General features: G+C 46.5%; 1 long non-coding RNA gene across 1 annotated transcript in view; it reads left to right on the top strand.

Moving 5' to 3' along the window:
- Positions 1-19,132, top strand: part of LOC142802729 (uncharacterized) — a 174,441-nt gene extending 155,309 nt beyond the window's left edge. The window contains exon 3 of the long non-coding RNA XR_012893970.1: positions 18,910-19,132. This is a non-coding gene — a long non-coding RNA (uncharacterized LOC142802729). The remainder of the gene's footprint in view (positions 1-18,909) is intronic.
- The last annotated feature ends 284 nt before the right edge of the window (positions 19,133-19,416 follow it).

Below are 19,416 nucleotides of genomic sequence, written 5' to 3'. Positions count from 1 at the left end.
AATGGTTGAGAGGGCATATCTTGAAAAGAAATTACCATCGTCACGGGCAGCCACTATATTGAAAACGCTGAGTACAATGGCCTTAAATACAAGCATTTCTGCAGTTGCGCAAGCGTTTCGGCAGTTCTTGCTGGTGTAAACGCTAGTGATTTATTTCACATGAACAAAGCAATGGTGATGGAGGAGGAGAGCACACAGTTTTCTAAATGTACACTAGAGCGAACTCTGTCGCTATAGTACCTACGAGAGCTGCAATGCATGGCGCTTCAGTGAGCAGTGGGAATGATGGGTAGTACATGGATTTTTACAATCTTCGTACTTCTGGCTCTGTGTGTGTTCGTGTCTTGAAGCTGTTTTAAACAAAAATAAGCGAATTTTTCAGTGATTGCGCTTCAACACCTTATTCTTTTAGGCTTACCATTTCAAATCGGGTCACGAAGTTCAAAAGGGTTCGTTATTTCTTTCGAAACAAAACCAAAACACAGCCCCACCATGGTTGTCTAGTGGCTACGGTACTCGGCTGCTGACCCGCAGGTCGAGGGATCGAATACTGGCTGCGGCGGCTGCATTTTTGATGGAGGCGAGAACAGGCCCATGTGCTCAAATTGGGGTGCCTGTTAAAGAATCCCAGGTGTTGAAAAACTTAGGAGTACTCCACTAAAGCGTCTCTCACAATCATATGGTGGTTTTGGGACGCTAAAACACACATACTAATAAATCAAAACCAATACACAGCAACAAACAAAGTCCAAGTGTGATTCGCCGCCCGCAATTACGAAGACTAGGCGAATCCGTGTACTATACCCACGATTCCCATGGTCGCTGAACGATTTCAGCGCTTGAGTCTCCTCTAGTTAATTTCAGGAAACTCTATGGAGGAGAGAAACACTTTTGTAGGACACTGCTATAGTGCTATGACTGAGGGAAACTTTATAGCAACATTTCCGCTGTTGCTCCATCGTTCTGGCCCAGTGTGCAACGACGTGAACTTGGCAGGTTTTCTTAGTTCCTGGCAACACTGGAAACAAGCAAAAGAGAGGAAAGCAAGGACCAAGGTGGTATCTGAACAACAGAAATGTCCGGTGTGTGTACCTACAGGCAGTGGGTAGGGGGCCTGAAAGGCGGAACACGAGTGTGGCGCGAACGGGCGAATTTCTCCACGCGACGAAACAAAGAAGCAAGCAAGCTATGCTCGCGGACAACTTTTCTTGGCAATGAAGGGGAGCACCGATTGTAGAAAGCCAAAAAAAGGGCGCCGATTGTAAGACTGTCTGGCACCAGGGCGGGTAGACGACTCTTCATAGATGGATGTTCCACCCGCCAAAGTTGAAGACACTTACTAGGGCATTTCGAAAGAGCAAAAAAAAAACAATATCATCATATCCCACGCTCCGCGCAATATGCATCCCCAGCGCAACGTCGAAAAGGAAGGCCAGGGCAGTGGCGCCCCTACGTCGGGTGACAGAACTTCCTGGCGGAAGCTGCTTCGTCGACGTGGCCTGATATGGCAACATCAATAAGTTTTGCACCAGTGTAGATCAACCACAGGGGTTACATGATTAACGCCGTTTCTGTACGATGTTCGTCGTGACGTTCGGCTGAGCATGCATGTGGCCATTGTGCTGGCCCTTCTGGATGACAAACATTAGCGTATATTCAGCGACTCCAGGGGAGCCATCAGCGCTTTCAGCGTTGGCGCCGTGTGTAAGGAAGTCTATGCCATACTGGAGGCTAAAAGAATCAACACGCACACTCTCACGTGGTTGCCCGCTCACACGAGATCTGCAAGGTGAGGCCCCACAAACCTTAACGAACTGGCCCACTACAAGGCGTGAGGTCTTGCTTTCCGCGACCATGGAGAATTCCCCCGCCGGCTCGCAGCTGTGGAGAACAGAGATCACCCGACCACTTATAATCAAATTGCAAAGTACTTTTACCTCAATAGTAGAGACTTTCCCCTTCCTAAGAAGAAGTTAAATCGAGCACAGGCTCTGATAATGCTGCAGACGGGTTCGTATCGCAGCCCGGCTCTATTGTATAAAATTTATCCCGTCATATATTCTCATAGCTCCGGTAGGGACTGTAACGAATTCACTAGCCTGGACCACATGCTCTGACGTTGCCCCTCGTTACGGGGCACGGACTAATCCAACGAAGACTAGTGGCTATCCACTATCAAGAGCCCCGATGTCGGGGATCAACGGCGGACTGTCCAGAGGACCCATGATGTGATGGTCAGGCTTGGCCTGACTGTTCCAACGCGGGAGCGGCCCGCTGTGCGTTGAATCGCGCACCTTAGGGCTTAAAATAAAGTTTCGCGTCCATTCGTCCATAAAGGGGAAGCTACGGAGCTTCTGCACATATAATACTACGCGAAGTAGTCCGGTATGCCTTGCGTCGTACCGCTGTGGAGATTGGTGGCTGTGCGCGCGACCAGCGTTTCATATCGACGCAGACGCAAAATGTGCGGCTTTATCATGCGTTCAAAAACGCGAAGTAACAGCGAATAAGTTAAAACTAATGCGAATATTTAGTGGTGTCAGCTGTGTCCTGTGCCAAAGAGCTACATGCGAAAATTGAAGGCAGTATTTTTCATATCTCACATCGAAAATGAGGACACAATTGTGGGACTACATTCATTAGTGGTCGGATACGCGCGATTTGATTCTGTAGCCTTCGCTGCATTGGCAAAGGCCATTCGTTTGTGTGTACAGCTTCTATTTCAGTCACCACTGTTAATATAGGACAAAAGGGCAGTTGAATATAACGCAGGGGTGACTATTCAGCCGATACGAAATATATAAGTACAGTGTTGTCACTTTATTGATGTTTGCAAAGCAATGACAATGATATGGTGCTATATCTGTGGCCTCTATCTCTCTCTCTCTCTCTGTGTGTGTGTGTGTGTTTGTGTGTGTGTGTGTGTGTTCACGTTCATATTTGTGTTTGTGTTTTCGTGGACGTTTTAGTTTGGCTAAAATAAGTTCCCAACTACTCTAAGATTATTATAAAGGCAGTGACAGGTTCTCATGCTTCTTTTTTTATTTAAAGCACATGCCCCGAGAGTGCCCCTATTCGCAGCACCGCATGGACCACGGATTGACGGAGGAAGCATTTTATTCAACACTTAAGAGCCACGACAGGTTTGATCGCCTCCGGGCTGTCCAGAAGGCCCACAATATAGCAGTGAGGCTTGGCTGTCGCGTCAAAATCTGGTAGTAGCCCGCCTTCTTGCCCTTATAAAAAGAGGATGATAATTCTTCTGGACCCGAATAAACTTTACTGCCTATTGTCTTGGGGATCTTCACCATCCTCACTGGAAAAAATAAAGCTTGCAGCAGGATATTCCCGCCCCAGTTATGACATTCTGGCTCACACAACCTCGAAACTTCACACGATCTGCGCTTGAGGCATCCCAATTGATCGGCTTTGCTGTAAGAAATTCTCTCTTTCACTTCTTGTAATCAGCAGTACGCTATTCCGTGCGGACTCGTCAGGTAAGATTGTCGAGGAGAGTCACCGATGAACATTCCTCAATCGAATATTGCGATCTTGATAATCGGATAACAAGATATAGTGTACCGCTAAACTCTCGTGTCGTAATGTGTGTTGAATTTTGATTGATTTGATTGATATGTGGGGTTTAACGTCCCAAAACCACTATATGATTATGAGTGACGCCGTAGTGGAGGGCTCCGGAAATTTTGACCACCTGGGTTTTTTAACGTGCGCCCAAATCTGAGCACACGGTGTAGAATTTTGAGCTTCGCATCTTTGTAAGCTAGCAACTAAATAATGGCAATTGTTTTAGATTGTCTTCTTTAAGCTTTTTTGTTTGTTTTTCACGCGCAGACTTGCTCCGGCCAGGAGGTGACCCAAATTACAAAATCAACCGGACATGTACGAGTGGTGCTGCCGGCCCTATAATGATTAATGATCACACCGGACCGCTATTACACAGCCCGGAAGCAAGCGAGGCGCAGCGCGCGAGCTTTCTGATCCGGCATAGCCACAGAAGCCGAATTACCGCTGCCCCCTTCTCTTCTGATCCCCTCGGCGGCTCATAATCGAAGATGAACAAGCCGCTCTTCGCGCTCTCCTTTCAAATCGCCGCCGCACTCTCGAAGAATCCCTAGATATGCATCCAACCGGAGAGGAACAGTAACCGGCCGTCCACTCACCCGTCATGTTTTTGTCCCTTACTTTCAAATCGTCTCCTCCGCATCCCCCCTCTCTCTTTCTCCACCAGCGGGCGAAACGGCAACAGCGATCTACGATGGACGTTGTCATTAGCGCTCGGACAGACCGGATGCCCGACGATGGCCGGCCGCGGGGGTTTCTTGACCGACGTAAGTCTCCCAGACTGATCTTCGTCCTGGTTGGTGGCGGTGGTGGTCCGATGGCTCTAGCGCCACATCGCGCCACCGCGCTTTAATGACCTTGGAAAAGGCGTGACCTCTGACCCCCTCCTTCGATTCTCCTCCCCGCAGTGACGTCGGGCCGTTGCCCTCCGCCACGTCTTTGCGTCTTTGCGCGTCATTGTATTTATAATAGGGAGGTAGTTCAATTCGTCTCGCGCACGCTTTCGGCGTGTGCCACTAACCCCCTCCCCCCCACAAAAATCAAAAATAAAATTTTTGCGATCTAATTTTACCCTTCTCTGTAGAAGATGTTGGGACACGCAACGACTGTTACGAAAGTAGGGTTTGGTAGTGTGCTAGCTATAATCAGCCTGTCAATGAACCCTCCTTTAATGATTGCCGTACACGGACGAAGGAAGTCGTAGACCAGGCAGCTTTCATGTTCTTGGTGAGATTTCTGCTGCCAAAGTCCGCAGCAATGCAAATAGCTCAACACTGTTTTGGAGCTCTTCGTTTGTTTGTTTCAATAATTGATACTTTGCATATTTGTAGCCAATGACCTAATAATCAAAGATCAGCTCTTTTAGATATTGTCACGTGATCATGAATAGAACACAACGTCTGTTCACGAAAGCACTGGACGTCCAGCCGTACCGATCACCACGAAGACGAGCTCATCGCCTAGTCTTCATCTTCTTTGTCACAATGGTGCATACACGCATTGGCATGGCTCGATCTCGTTACATGCCAGTGGCAGTATGAATGACCGATGTTTCTTGTTGAACTGAGGAGTACTCACATAAAGATATACATAGAGAGAAAGATATGCAAATTAAAGATAGAATTTCCTCGAGGTATATAATACACTTGAACAAAAATTTTGTCGTTTCCACTCAATGTCATATCGTATAGATAACGCCGGGGGATACAATCATGGTCCTGGAACGTACACCAGGACATAGTTTACAGAAGCAAGCGAGTTGATCTATGTCCCACTAGATGCCCGAATAGTCGACTTGATACACTCGGTATAAGTAGCTAGACCATTAAAGAATCTCCAAACGCGTTTTGCCAATATAGTGATGATTAATTTAGTGCGAACTCGGCCTATCAGCATCAGCTGCCTCCGGCTGTTCATACCGCTTTGTAGAAGTGGTGCTGAGCGGCAACTGAATCGTCACGTCACGTGATCGTCGTCACATAATCATCATAATACAGTGCGTTCCTCTGACCCCCCGCTTCTACTTTCTGGGTGTTAACTTGTGACATCGCCTGCCACCGGGGCAATGCAGCAATTACGGATCACGGCTGCCGAATCGATGGTTGCGGGCTGGATCCCGACCCTTGTGGTCGCATTTAGGTATACAGGCGAAACGCTAGGGTTTCCTGCACTTTGCGATGGCAGTGCACGCCGCAGAACACCCGATGATCGAAATTTCCGTAGCTCTCCACTACGGTGTCTAGTAATCACATCGTGATTTCAGGACGTAAAACTCCAACATTTGTCCTTTTCCACCGCGGAACAACTTCGAGGTGTCGAGTATTGTAGGGTGCACCTGAAAAGACGAGCGAAACAAAATGCCAAATGCTAAGTCGGGCATAAAAAAACGATTGAAGTGGTCGAGCACGCAGAAGTAAAATATTGGCAACAGAAACCAGCAAAAAAACAACCAAGAAAGCGAGAGAAAGGAAGCAGAAAAAAAATCTGGAGAAAATGAAACAGAATGGCAGTTAACGAAAACTTTGCCTGCTACCAATTCGCACAATTGCGATTTTTTTTCCTTGTACGCTATAAATGCGTGAGTCAGGCGAGATAACATCAATAATTTCACGCAACGGAAAAATGTCATTTGCTTTTTTTTTTTGCAAAATTTGAGCTGAGGGTGCATCTTGTGGCTGTGCATGACACCAAAGTGGCTTCGAATAAGCAGGCTTGGTCAATCATTACAGACTTTGATCCCAGTCGGGGTCATCCCGATTGGTATCTAACCAGGTACTCCCTGTCGGTCCCTACGTGGGAGAGGCCCGCTGCGCGCTAAGCGCGTCCTGCAGGACTGAAATAAAGTTTTGTTCATTCCATTCCATCCCAGTCAGGGTCTCCACGTTGCTTTATTTCAGCTGGAAAAACTGCAGTGCCTAGTTGGATAATTTGCAAACGCTATGCGTCAACATGTTTAAATATTCACTGTAATGGCGTGTGTCGTGGTTAAGGTATTAAACATACGCTGCAATGAGGTTACGCACCATCTCTAGCAGTTCCGCCACAGCGAATGTGGAAAGGCGGTATACAAAGAAAAACGCCTCCCAGTACATTGACGTTTAATTTGGAGTTTCCAGAAAGCTAGACAGGCGGTAGAGAAAGCATTTTGTAACGCATTCAGCAAAGTTAAATATATTAGAACCATAAGTGTTGTGAACGTTTTCGCCGAATCAGCATGACTTCAACGTTACCCGGCTACGGTTACGTAATTGAGGGTTCACCTTAATGTTATGAATAATTAATCGATCGGCTGGACCCCGCTAATATACGTATGAAAATGGCGATTATCTATTACGAGCACTGATCGCCCCTCCAATCCATAAGGAGAACCACGATGTGTGCGCCTGTCTATCAAAAACTTTCGCATGAAAAAAAAAATTACGGATGATTACGATGGGCAATTATATAAATTTCGAGTGCAGCTTCGTGTCGGGGCATCAGCAGTGTTTGACGTTTTGGCTTTCCGCAACGTATCGACTACGCCATGAAGCATACTTTCAGCGCATAGGCTATACCGACAGCGCCCACTACGCCATTATTCTTCTTCCTACTCATGATAGAGGTACTCGCTACCCATCTGTAAGGTGTTACGCACACATTTTTGATGCTGCGTGATACTGATGACGATTTTTAGGGCTGAGTACATTTCGGCGGGTGAAAAACACTAAACCAGACATTTGTTGCGCAGTTAGCATTGTGTGATGACCGGTTGTTATCTTATTTTTCCGCCATTTCCTAGTTCAGAATGATTCCCTGTCCGACCGGATGCCTGTATATAGGTTGTTTTTGCAAATGAGTTCTGAGCGCCAGCGTTGCTTTTTGGCACAGTATTCTACTGCAACGCAAGAGGTCAGGGTTCAGATACCATTAAATCCCGAGCATTCTTTTTTTTTTTGTCATTTCATTTTTTTCGTGTGCGTCTGTAACTTTTTGATATCTGTCGGCTACCCCGGCGACGTCGCTCAACGCAGGAAAGGGCTCCGATAAGAGGAGCGCTGTAAAAGACAAGAGAGACAGGTGGCATCAGTGCGGGTTTTTTATGCATCATTGGCTAATGCGAATCGTGAAAATACGCAAGGCACTTTCGAATAGCAGTTTGCGTCTATACGCTTTCGTTGTGCGTCATCACGATACCCCGACAACTCTTCTTCGCGTTTGAGCTACTGCGCAATCATTCCGCAGTTTCATTTTATGGACGTACGTCATTTCAGACCTGGGAATTTTATATAGAATACAGCATCGACGAACATTCCCTCTGAGCGGGGATATAAGTGGTGGTTGCGCCACTTGCGTCCTGCTCAAGTACAGCTACGCCGTCACTTCGTTTCCACGTCTAAGAAAAGTACAGCGAGCATCACAAGAGCAATCAGTGAGGGACTTGGGCAACCGAGATGCATTTATGCATCACCCGTAATCTTGCTCAACAGCGGCACCTTGTAAGTAAACAAAGTTATCTTTCCTCGTTGCGTACGACAAGCAAGGCGCCGAAGAAAAATGGGAAAAAAACAGAAAGAGAAGCTGGCCTTCTCTGTGGTGTTCCTGTTGTGACGACACGCAAACACAGAAGCCATAACAAGAATTTAAAATAGGAAAAGCTATAGATAATCGTCCTTGCGCAACATGCATGCTCGGAAATAAAACCAAAACACCCGAAGGCGTACCACCTTGCGTATACTCTCGTTACGAGCGTTGGTCGCAAGGAATGGCAGTGGAAGTACAGTTTCAGATCGCAAAGGCGACGCGAAGGTGACGTTCCGAAGGCTTGTACCTGTGAAGGTATACACGCGATGGCCGTTAGAGGAAAAGATGGCGCTGAAGCTCACGCGTGAACCGCTGGTACGAATTAGGGGCGCTGCGCGCGAGAGAGAAAAAAAAAAACAACAATCGAGACAAGTCACGACGGTTTCATTTTCTTGTCTTTGAGGTACCTCGATATACATTAACCCACCGCAGTGGAGAATCGGTTACTTTACTCGGCTGTGGACCCGAAGATCGCGGGTTCGATTCCTACCGCGGCAGACGCACTTCATGAGGCCCGTGTGTACTGCACAATGTCAGTTCACGTTCAAGAGATCACGTGATTTCTTCATTGATTTTTTGCAGTGTTACCTTTTCGAGCAAACGTGGGCGACGATTTCATGGCTACCTTTTTTTTTACGATGTGCGTATAAACAAAGGAAGCGACAGCTAAGGGTTTAATGAAACGTCATTGGATTGAAGGCAATAGAATGAAAAAAAAAATGACCACTGCAACGATTGAGAACACCACGAATGTTATATGCGACTTATAGCGCAGAAAGAGTGTCGTCGTGTTACATCCATACTTGTCATTAACGTGATCATAACAATAATATTTGTTCTGTTAAGCAATCGAATATGATTGATCGTTTCCGCGGAGCCACCACTTTCTCAACAATTCCTATATTCTCTGAAATAGGAATTTTTTTTTTGGGACGGCTCAGTGCTCTCCCATAGTTGAGTACGAAGTACTCGAAATCGTTAAACATTTTTTTTTAAAAACACAAATCTATAAGCGTGCAAATTATCTATTGCGAGTATATGTCACTCCTATATGAAAGTCATCTTTCAATGTTGCTGAATCATTTACAGCATGGGTCGTTGTCATAAAAATTTTGTTATGATAGTCAGCGGAAAGCGAGTGCGACAGGAGAAAAAGCCCACACCGTGAGACTGGCGTTCAGTAAATAGTCTTTTTAGAACGCGGTGATAGCTCTGGCTGGCGAGATATCTTGCCAAGCATGTATGCTTTTGGAAATTGAGATAATTTGCTCATTGAGAAGTATTGGCGTCCTGAGGCAACAAAGGAATTAAGAGAGAAGTTGGTGTAGAACGATTCATCAACGCGCACGAAAGTCACAGAACGCAAGGATTTTGCAACCATCCTCATTCAGAATGTGGTCGTCGCGACAGGAAATCGAGCCCAAGACCTTGAGGTCCCCACTACAGCAGAAAGCTGCAGCTACCGCGGCATTTCAGAACATGGAACAACAATGGACTGCTCTATTTTCGAGTTGCGAACCACAAAATTTGTCAAATTAGTCACCTCTGTCAACTATAGTATAACGTCAGGGTAGTGGTTTTAGGGGGCTCGCATCCTCCCCAAAATTTTTCGCGTTTTGTATGTGTTTATATATGCGCACACATGAAGTCGCCCCCACCCCCAACCACCACTTTAAAAAAATTGTAGCCACTACCCTTAATGATAACGCCTGTCACGTTTTTGAAAGCCACTTTACAAGTAGTTTAGGGCTCACATTCTGGAAAATACAGCCATTGTCCAGGCGAAATCGAACGAGTCATAAAGCGATAAGATCAGTGAGTCATTTCCGGACATTTAGGCATGTGGAAACAACGTAAATGAAAGAATGAAACACTAAGAAAGATAACAACGAAAGGACTCGAAAGTCAGCCATGAGGACACGGTGTTTACTACCCTGCACAATGGGAGGAACGTGAGCACATTGGAGTAACAATGCACATTAAGAGGGCCCTGCAACACTTTTTTAACGATGTCGGAAAATGATGCTGATCGGTAGTAGAGGCTTTCGAGAACACGTGAGCCAAATGTTATAGCGCAGCACGCGGCCTGCAATTTACAATGAATTATCAAAGCCAACTGAAAAGTGCTATGTCTTCTTTCTACAAATGACGGCCGACGCTCAGAAATCACTTGTAGAAAGCCATCTATCAGCCATTAGCTGATTTCAACATAGGGCGCTCGGTCGTTGCAGACATCACCGCTATAGGCCGCGACTTGTCCACGCATGCGCGCCCGATCACACTGAAAAAGTTGCGTATTTAAAAAAACTGTGCCCAAGGTCACGAAGCGTGCGTGACGTGTTTTCTTTGCCCCTGCCATTCCTTCCTGCTTACTTGCAATGCTTTCGTCGGGAAGAGAGGAGATTTGACTGATTGATATGTGGGGTTTAACGCCCCAAAACCACCATATTATTATGAGAGACGCCGTAGTGGAGGGCTCTGGAAATTTCGACCACCTGGGGTTCTTTAACGTGCACCCAAATCTGAGCACACGGGCCTACAACATTTCCACCTCCATCGGAAATGCAGCCGCCGCAGCCGGGAATTAAACCCGCGACCTGCGGGACGGCAGCCGAGTACCTTAGCCACTAGACCACCACGGTGGGGCGGGACGAGTGGAGAGAAAATGCGATTTAAGCGTGCGACAAATCTTTGTAACTCCACTCGCACAGGAGAGATTCCCGTTATTCTTGCGGCGTTGAATTCGTGAAACCATAAGCTTTTCCAGTGAATTCATTCCATGGTTACTTGAAAAAGTTTTTCGGAGACCCTTTAAAGAGAAAATGCACCTGCAAGCGTGGGTTGGTCTCGGGAACTTGTCTGGTTAGCCAACGGCGAAATCACGACAAGTTACGTAAGGTCACACCGACGTCATTATCATTAGGACGCGGTACCAGCTAGCGCGTGGTCCCGCTCCTAATTATGCGTCTCACCTTAACTACATATACGTCACCGACGCGCGTCGACGGGATCGCAGTGACAAACAGTGCTATCTTACATGGCTACGCATTCAGATGATGCAAATTGCGCGTTATTTGGGTACAGTAATCAGGTCCTCATTACGCGGGCACGCAGTGCACGCACACATTTAAAGTAAGCGTAATAACGGTCGCGTCGTCTGGGACGTATACTCTCCCAGGGCTGCTTCCGACGAATTTTGCGTCTTTCGAGAGGCCGGTTCTCAAACGAAGCGATGGTTCTTCCCCGGTGTGACGTCATCGGTGGCCTTGAGTTTTCCTAGGTGTCGGGAGCGCGAGCGCGCGCTGCCAAGATTACAGTCAGGTGAGGTGAAGTGAAAGAAGATAAAGAAAGACAGGAGTAAAAAAAAAAGAAGACGTGTGGTTTTGAAACGAACCATACTATTGTGAGAGAACGCAAAAAGAACTCGCTCAAACAAGCATTATTGCGAAACAAACATAAAACGGAATCACGGAGACGGCAACATCGCCGTGGTGCTGAGGCTCTCCTTTCTCGGTGATTTTGTCAAACTGCTTGTAAACAAGCCACGCTTCAAAAGAGGGAATGGGCGCGTCCCTTTCATTTAAAGCCAGAGCTGGCTACATGCACCGTTCTATGGTGTCATCGCGAAAAAAAGATTAGCCTCTTTAAATGAGAGGGAGGTGGGAGCATTCGGAGAGGGGAACGAGGAGACGCCTTTCGGCTACGTTCTTCTTGTTCTCTTGAGGTAGCGGGGTGTGTTGGCCTGTAGCGAAGGGGCCATGGTGCGGTCCAGGAAGAAATTAGGCGCACGCTTGTTTCTGTTGAGGTCTTTCCCAGTGACGCTGACGTAGTCGGCAACTGCGTCGTTTCTTTTCCCGAGGCCGTATACGTGTTTGCGTATGGAGAAAGGTCGCTTTAAACAATGGGAAAACAGCGTCACGTTCGAGCCGCGGAAGTGTGCGAGAAGTGTACCGAGAGTTCAGCGCGTATATTTGCGCGTGCGGCAAATTAGATAAGATGGGCCGTGCTTGTTACCGAAATGTTGACGCAAAACTCGTTACTTGTAAACGCGAGGGAGAAGTTATACTTTGTCTCTCTTTCTGCTTCGTCTAACGGTTCAGCAAGTCACTCTATTAGTGTTTCCCATAAACAAATAAACTTATTTGGTGTATAAAAGTTTTTGAAAGCGTGCTATCGAGGGTTGTCACAAATGGCCATGGTACCTCGTTTTAAGGATGTGGTGGTGGTGTAGCATCGAGTTCCTAGAAGGTGTAAGATTGGTGCAATAGGAAGTGTGTAATATATTTTTTTACGTTTTCTGAAATTGAGAGTGTTAAATGATGTATGTATGGTGAGAAGAGCAAAATGATTGATTGATTTATTGATATGTGGGGTGTAACGTCCCAAAACCATCATATGATTATGAGAGACGTCGTAGTGGAGGGCTCCGGAAGTTTCGACGACCTGGGGTTCTTTAACGTGCACCCAAATCTGAGCACACGGGCCTACAACATTTCCGCCTCCATCGGAAATGCAGCCGCCGCAGCTGGGATCCGATCCCGCGACCTGCGGGTCAGCAGCCGAGTACCTTAGCCACTAGACCACCGCGGTGGGGCAGCCGAGCAAAATGGAAAAGGTCGCACAGGTGGAGCGAACTTCGGGCCAGCTCTGCCAGGATAACACTGCCTGTGCTAGCATCATCAACATAATCACCACTATCACCACAACCACCACCAACACCACCACCACCCGAATACTTGGAGCATGTTCGTTGCAACCTGCGCCGAAGTTTACGAAACAATCATCTAAAATCACGCGCGAACATTGCTGTTTATAGAGCGTCAATATGTCTAGTGTTGGTATGATCGTTATGGTTAAAATTCTTTAAGCAGCAGTAATGAAAAATGAATATTCAGTCCTGTTGGTGTACAAGAGAAAAGAAAACAAAACAAAGCATTAAATGAGCGGTTGTAACTACAAGATTGCGTTTTCATAACTTGCCTACGACAAAAGGCGGGAACGGGAAAAGCGGAAAATGAGATGAAAGACATGATGAATTCGCGCGTGCGCGTGAATGCGCCTAGCAGCCTGCATTGAGATGACAGAGAGGAGTGTTTTAATAAAAAACTACAGATGCACGCCTGGCTAATCACCTGACAAGCTACACAAGCTGCTATGTGACGAATATGACACACACACACACACACACACACACACACACACACTCACACACACACACACACACGCGCGCGCGCACACACACACACACACGCACACACACACACACACACACACATACACACAGGCACACACACACACACACATACACACACACATACACACACACACACACACACACACACACGCGCGCGCGCGCGCACCGAAAGATAGAGAGAGAGAGAGACGTGTCACTCCTCCGTATTCGTAAATCAAAAGAGGGCAATGACACAATTGCCAGACGTGTACGGCAGCATTGTCGGCCGTTCCGAATGAATAGTGAACAAGCTCTCGTGAAAGCGACCGTTAACCGCAAGCGGCATAGGAAAGTTGTAGGGTGGAAATAGTCCGGGTGCAAGTCGAGGCGGCAGCGAAGGGCTCACTTCCAGCAATCAATAGCGAGAAATATCTCTAATTTCTTGTGATATGTGTGTTCTCGTCAGCAGTGCCACAGAGGATGGGCAAACTCTTCATGATATAACGAGGTACACAAGTGGAACTCGGAACATTTACACGTTTGGGAACTTGTCGAAGTCGAGGTTTTTCAAGTCAAGGTTTCAGAGGGTGGATCAAAACAGTATGGCCGTATGTTGGAAACCAAGCATGGAAGAAAAACTTTGATGCAAGAAGAGTGGGGCTGACATCGTTGCTAGAGTTTCAAATGCGATGACCTCGGAAAAAATTTCACGCACGTATTCCAGGGAAAAGTGCAGTAGTCCCATTGGGGGCTGCAAACCAGAACAGTATTGAAATACAGGCGGGAGATTATGACCTTCCGTTCGGCTGTACAGCAGTTTTTAGCAATACGTTAGTTTGGACCCTTTGGTGCATAGCATTTGTTATTGTTGAAACACTTGTTGTGACAAATTGAAGTTTTATTAATTTCCTTTTGTATTTATGCACCCCCCTTAGCCTTCTATGGACTCCTCAAAGAAAGTGAATCCACGATGGGGAGACAGTAAGTTAGGTGGACAGATGAAATTAAGAACTTCGCAGGTGTAACATGGACGCAGAAAGTACAAGATTGGGCTCATTGGCGGATTATAGGAGAAGCCGTTGCCCTGCAGTGGGCGTAGTCTAGCTGATGATGATAATCATACATGAATCACATAACAGTTAGGTGCAGCACATTCAGTTTATTTTGAAGAATGTATATTTTTTTGCGTGTACCCGTGTTCACTACCCCTCGGCCGTGTGAGACTATGGAAATTGCCAAAGCTGTTTCACTGGTTTCAAATAAAACTGATTAGATCAACAAAATTACTCTAGCTCAGACACCATGATTGTTTTGTTAAATTTGGTTTAAGAGCATAATTTAATCATCATGTAAATGAATAACAATGAGATCTAACAGACAATCCTGCCAAAAAAGTATAGAAAATGTTATTAGAAGTAATTGTAATGTAAATCTGAAGAATGAGAAGTGGATGAAAAGATAACTTGACTGGGCAGGGACCGCATCTGCAAGCTTCGAATTACGCGTCCGATGGTCTACCAACTGTGCTACTGTGGCGGCTATCCCTCCGTCCACTTTTCGTGGTATATATGTACATTCCCTATACTTTGCTTGGCATGATTGTCCGTTAGATCTCATTAATATGGTGTCTGACGAAAAATTCAAGCCCTAAGATGTACACCTCATTCCTTCATTCATCAAAGTTAAGCAATACAACCCATATTAAAAAAGAAAATTGCAGCTTTGGTCTGATTTGTGTCCCCCCCCCCCCTTGTGATTTTTCTGAATTCTTGTCACTGCTCGTCGCCAACTAATGAAGATCATAATGCTGCGCAATTATATATAGACCGCTTACACTGAAACTTTCCGGAATAGTGCTATGGCAAAAAAACTAGCAAGAGGTAAAAGGAAAAAAAAAAACCGGAAGGACGCTCTAAACGTCCACTATGAAACCTCCGATTGTTCATAACAGTCAACGAAAGAGTTATTACCCTAGGTGTGAAATGTCGAAGCACGCATGCTCTGCACATGACTTCTCACATCAACTTGAAAAACAGCAAGAAGCGTATCTATCAACTGCTCATTATTAAAGAACGAGGAGAAAGGTAGTAGGGTGGGCACTGTGGGCAGACAGAACACGCACAACCTGACAGAGCCTGACGCGCTAATTCAGCTTGCTGAATGGAGCTTATGCAATCGTGTTGGCCCTCAATGTTTACCCTCTTTCCCCACTCATTTTTTTTTCCTAACAACCAGCTGATTATACTTTAACTAGCCCGAAGAAAGTTTTATCATGACTTCACATATTTTAAGATTGTGGCTCTGAATTCGGACACTATTGAGCTCGAGATCGGCGGAGAAAGCCCAGCAACAGTCGCCTCGCCGCGGTGGTCTAGTGGCTAAGGTGCTCGGCTGCTGACCCGCAGGATGCGTGATCAAATCCCGACTGCGGCGGCTGCATTTTCGATGGAGGCGGAAATGCTGTACGCCCGTGTGCTCAGGGTACACGTTAAGGAACTTCAGTTGGTCGAAATTTCCAGTTCCCCCCACTACGGCGTCTCTCGTAATCATATGTTGGTTTTAGGACGTTACATCCCACGTATCAATCAACCAATCAATCAATCAACCAAACCTAGCAGCAGTCAGACCAAGCACCGAATCATGCCTCATCGGTCGTTCGTAATGGCGTCCCGTTTTTGTCACGTCTCTAACAGAGGGCGGTGTCGGCACATTGGCGCGATAAACAGAAGTGTCGATCGTGGCGCCCTCTGGCTGGTGCAAAGAGCATATATATGGCGCAACAGTTCGACGCACGTGGTTCGACAGCACGCGCTCGAGGTCGTCGAGATGACATGTCAGCGCCCGATTGTTCGCACTTCACACCCTCCTTGACGTAGCGGCCGGCGTGGCCGCGACAGTCTTGGCCGCCCGCGGTTGCCACCACCTTCACCGTAAGGAAGCACAAGGGCACGACGCGTGGTGTACCGCTGGCCCGTTTCTCGAGGAGGCTCCTCCGACCTTGTCCGCTTTGTTTATGCGCGTCGCTCGGACGTCCAAGGACCCTCACACACCCTGGCCGTTGTCGCGTCTTCCTGCTGCCATACTAAAAAAAAACACGCACCTTGAAGAACCCCTCCGCTGCTTCTCGCGCATGCCGCTGTCGCACTTTCAGCGTCGCCCCTGCTGGTCTTCCGTATCGTCCGGGCAGCGTACGCGCATTAACAACGTCTTATCGTGTCATTTTCAAGCGTTTCCGTGAAGCCCAATCCCATCTGTAAAGTGACACATTGTCCAGGGCCTAATTGACCTGTTGGGCCAATAAAGACACGAAACGAGAGAAAGCAATGGAAACCAAGTGACGATACGTGGCATAAATTAATTCAGTGATAATCGTCCTACATAGTACGTATTCGTCTAGCGGACGAAGTAGAGGTAAAGGAAAGAAAATCAACAAAATTTCCAAGGTGTGCTGCCTCGAATGCCCCGTACGTCCACATTTCAGCCTTCAAAGTTCTGGGTATCCCCGACCTCCTTCTTGTAATCGCGGCAAAGCTATGCTCACTGAAGGCGTTATTTCAGTGCCATAAAACTAGCGGCGCTAGTAGTCTCGCGTGACGCAAAGTGCAGTATATATCAAGAAGTGTAGGCGCTTTCATCTAAGAGCGGTGCTCTCGAAGCGTTTCGTTGTGCAGGGTAGTGCATACAGAAACTATTATAAACTTGAATTGCTGATGATGATGATGCCTCAACCATGGCTCATGCCCACTTAAAGAGAACGGTCCACGCTCTCTTTGTCATTTTTTTCTTCTAAGCACTCTTCTTCATCTTCACTACCAAAACATGTGCGCCGATGTCTCTGTCGCGGGATGGATTAGCTGACGAGGCAAGTACACGGGGAGAGAAAAAAAGATAAAGGAACAGGGATGGAGGGCAGGACTCTCAGTGAAAAGGAGTGTCTTGGTGAAGCGGGCCGGCCCGAATGCAAGCTTCCTAACCACTCGGCTATCCAGGCACGCTAACACAGCATAGAATAGCCTTGTACAGTGAAGTATGGCAAGGTGGAAGAGAAAAGAAAGCGAGGGTGAGGTGGATGGAAACAATGAGGGGAGAGAATAAAGTGTAGCCTACAAAGAAAGAAAGAGTATTAGAAAAGACGAAAGAGTGAAAAGACAGAAAGAGAAAGAAAGACAGACAGAGAGAGAATCAAATTAAAGAAGCACACCAAGGAAGGAAGAGAGATAGAGAGAGAAAGAAAGAAGAATGGCAGGAAGAGGGAATGAGAGAGAGAGAAAGTGGAAACATAAAATATATAAACAGGTGCATAGAGAAAGATAAAAAAGAAATTGGAATTAGTAAAAAAATAGAAACTAGCGGAAACAAAGAAATAAACAAAGAAAAAAATTAAAATGAAAAAGAAACAAATAGTGACGCCAAGTTCCGCACTTCTTTTGGGCTTGCGGCACTCGCATAGTACGAAACTTGCTTGATATTTTGTCATTAATAAAATGAAATTTATATCGGCATACTATACATGAACAGATATTTAGAATATTATTATTCTCAATCTGACTGACAATGCTTGCAATGTGCTCCAATGTACAATGCACTGCTTCGCAAGCAGTATACATGCGTACTACATGAGGTACAGTTTTTTTTTTCTTTTTTATAGTTCGAAGGTAACCTTCAGGTACGAGAATATGCGCGTAGCCTCACCACAACGGGAAGCCGGAATGTTTCTCGTGGCGGCCGAAATCTGCTCTCACTCTCTGCTAGGTCAGAGATACTGCTGCAGTGGTCGAAATAGTAATTGCTGGGAGTTTACGCGCGAAAACCACAATATCATTACGAGGCACACCTTAGTGAGAAACTTCAGATTAATTTTGACCCCCTGGGGTTCGTGCGCGGGCGGCTAAATCTATGCACGCGAATATATTCGTTGCATTTTGACCCATCGAAATGCGACCACCGTGGCCCGGGAAACAGCAGTGGTTGTCTTATCTAAACGTCTAGATTTATGCTCAGACGAGACAAAAAGCACTTGCTAAAGCTACGCCCAGCGTGTTAATATGCACAATCTATTAAACACCCCCCCCCTACCCTTTATCTCTCATCTTATGGTTATGGCGGCCGACCGCTCGCCCAAAGACCGTGGAATGAAAGCCCGGCGAAATATTTGAGGCCAGTGGACTTACATTTAGGCGCGCGGTAAAGAACGCCAATAGCCTGAATTTCCGGAGAGCACGGTGTCCCTCATCATTATATCGGGGTTCTGGGGCATAGAACGCCAAGGAATATTATATTATGAGATCCTCTTGTCGTTCGGCTTTGCTGGCACGTGCGTGCCCGCTCAAACATCATCGTTTACTATAAGGCGACGACAGCAATCAGACTGTCGGGCCTCACTCCAGTGTTTCCTAAAATTTTGTAGCATTCTTATTTTAATCATTGAAAATGCTGATTTGTGAGCGTCGCAGCGTCGTTTGGGTATATGGCGTTGTTATTTGGGCGTATCAAATCATTCGTAGAAAGAAGAGGGTATGATTTCAGACTTTGATAATTAATTGCAACTTCCAGGCCGCCTGCTGCACTATAATGTTTGGTTCGTCTCTTTTCAGGAACCTTGACGATTGGCAGAGTCTTATGACCATGTCGAAAAATGAACTCCAGGGCGCCTTTAACAATAACTACAAGCTCCGCCCCCACAGAAGACGGGCGCCTGTGATTCAACTGTGCAGGAGAGTTGTTCTGGGTGCATGGTCTCCGCTGTAACCTTTAATCACTGCTATAATGTAAATGCTATGTACATTAACAGATTACACTTTTTCACCCCTTGCTAAATTATTGCGTTCCTCAGACCAGCGACGCCAGAGTCTTTGCCGAAATTTGCCAGGACGTTCAAGGTCTCAATAAAAAACCAGCGACACGAACTTACCTGCCTGTACACTCTAAATCAAGTTCCCCTTAAAGTGCCGGATATAGCCAGGAAAGCGGACATTTTTCGTCTAATTTGCTTGATATAGCCAGCACATAACCAGGACCTGATTAAGAGTGTATGGGAAAGTAGAGGAAAGTGCTCGACGTCACGGAAATGGACGAATGCGATTGCATAGGACATCTATACT

The sequence above is a fragment of the Rhipicephalus microplus genome, chromosome 1 (genome assembly GCF_043290135.1).
Source record: "Rhipicephalus microplus isolate Deutch F79 chromosome 1, USDA_Rmic, whole genome shotgun sequence".
Lineage (NCBI taxonomy): Eukaryota > Metazoa > Arthropoda > Arachnida > Ixodida > Ixodidae > Rhipicephalus > Rhipicephalus microplus.
The sequence above is the reverse complement of the archived record's forward strand: the minus strand, read 5'-3'. Positions and strand labels throughout refer to the sequence as shown.